Source organism: Arachis duranensis, chromosome 8 (assembly GCF_000817695.3).
Source record: "Arachis duranensis cultivar V14167 chromosome 8, aradu.V14167.gnm2.J7QH, whole genome shotgun sequence".
In the NCBI taxonomy this organism is placed as follows: domain Eukaryota; kingdom Viridiplantae; phylum Streptophyta; class Magnoliopsida; order Fabales; family Fabaceae; genus Arachis; species Arachis duranensis.
In genome coordinates, this window is record NC_029779.3 from 13039903 (window position 1) to 13042364 (window position 2462).

Genomic DNA, 2462 nt, shown 5'->3' on the forward strand with positions numbered 1-2462 from the left:
GAGATAGAGAGAGAGAGAGAGAGAGAGAGAGAGAGAGATAGAGAGAGAGAGAGAGAGAGAGATTGGGGGAAAAAAGCATGCTAACCTTGATCACATTCACTTGGTAAACTTGCTCCATTTCTTATGAAATTTTAGTATGTTATTCCTGGTGTAGAGATGAACATTAGGATATAACTTGCTAGTTGTATTGCCTTCTCTTTTGCCTGATTTGAGATACCCACTTTGTGGAGGGTTTATGTTGATTCCACCAGTTTTGGTGATGTATTTTGTTAATTGTTGAGATGTCCTAGTATCACTAGGAAGACTGTTTGTGTACCCATTATTCTGATAGTGGAAGATTTTTCTGGACTAGGTCCCGTGGATTTTATTTTGTCCCTCTTTTGGGGGTTTTTCCACGTTAAAATTCTGGTGTCTGATTATTTAATTTCTGTCATTATATTTGCTTCTTGGAGTATCTTTGGTGTTGCCCATTTAATTGCACAGGTTGTGGGAAAATTATTTCTGGTGCTTCCGCTGTTAAACAGGTTCTTGTTTTTGAACCTTTATTGAGTTTTCCCAACAAAGTGGTATCAGAGCTTTGGTTGTTTATCTCTGTACTGATTAAATGGAGGAAAATACTCATGGACCGAATATGGTCAAATTGAATTCCCAAAATTATTCAATTTGGAAGACCCTCATGGAAGATATGTTGTATAGCAAGGACTTGTATGATCCTGTGGAGGGGGATAAATCCAAAGGTACTAAATCCGATGCTGAATGGAAGAAGCTGAATCGGAAGGCAGTTGCTTTGATTAGGCAATGGCTTGATCTTAGTGTGTATCCACATGTTGACACCGAAACGAATGCTGAGAAGATGTGGAAGAAATTGAAGGAGTTATATGAGAGAAATAATGTGCAAAACAAAGCATTCTTGATTAGGAAGCTTGTCAATATGAAGTATGTTGAAGGTAAATCAATGCCGGAGCACTTGAGTATTTTTCAGGAGACGGTGAACCAACTGACAAATAATGAAATCACTTTGAATGATGAGTTGCAAGCCTTGTTGTTGTTGATCTCTTTGCCTGATAGTTGGGAAGTTCTGCTTGTGACACTGACTAACTCAGCTCCAAAAGGAAAGTTGACGTTAGCAATGGTTAAAGAGAGCATGTTGAATGAAGAAGCCAGAAGAAGAGAGCGAGGTTTGACTAATGCCTCCTCCTAGTCAGAAGCACTTGTTTCAGAGTCATGGGGGAGAAGTCAAAGTAGAAAACCTCACAGTTCTGACAGGTCAGAGAGTTGAAGCAAGTCAAGAGGAAAGTATAAGCCAAGAAAGGAGTTCATTTGTCCCCATTGTGGCAAGCCGGGGCATATCAAGAGGTATTGTAGGTTCTTGAAAAGAGAACAATCAAGGGGAAGAAACGAAGACAAAGGTAAAGATAGTCATAAAGGAATTGCTGATATTGTTTATGAAGATGTTCTTATCACATATGATGAAAATTATGTGAATCTTGTCTGTGATGATTCCACTTGGATTATAGACTCTGGTGCCTCATGTCATGTCACTCCGAAGCGTGAATTTTTCACTTCCTATACTGCTGAAAATTTTGGCATGATCAAATTGGGAGATAAAGGAGTGTGATATCATTGGTATGGGTGATATGTGGCTTGAAAATAACATGGGATGCAAGTTGCAGTTGAAGCATGTTAGGTATGCGCCAGATATGTGGTTCAATCTCATTTCAGTGAAGGCATTGGATCAAGAGGGGTATTGCACTTCCTTTGGTAGTGAAAAATGCAAGGTTACCAAAGGAGCTCTCATTGTTGCTAGAGAAGACAATAGTCTCACTACTCTCTACCGGTTGCAAGCAAAGTTGTGCAAAGAAGATGTGAATGTAGCTGATGATTCCTTTTCTGATTTGTGGCATATACGTCTTGGTCACTTGAGCGAGAAAGGACTAAGCGTCTTAGCCAAGAAGCACTCATTTCCCGTGAAAGATACAACTTTAAATACTTGCACTCATTATTTTGTTGGAAAGCATGCTAGAGTATCATTTTATAATTCTGGACCTCATAGGAGATCACATGTTCTAGATTTAGTTCACACTGATGTTTGCACTATGGATGCTAAGACACTAGGTGGTGCATCATATTTTGTTACTTTTATTGATGATTATTCTTGAAAAGGGTGGGCTTTTGTTTTGAAATCTAAAGACCAGGTGCTCGGTATCTTCAAACACTTTCATGCAAGTGTTGAAAGAGAAACAGGAAGGAAATTGAAATGTGTCCGAGCAGATAATAGTGGTGAATACAGGGGTCCATTTGAAGAGTACTGTAAAGGGCATGGGATCAAGCTTGAGAAAACAGTTCCTAAGACTCCTCAACATAATGGAGTTGCAGAGAGAATGAATCGCACTATCAATGATAGAGTAAGGTGTATGCTCTCTCATGCAAAGTTGCCTAAATCCTTTTGGGGTGAAGCGATG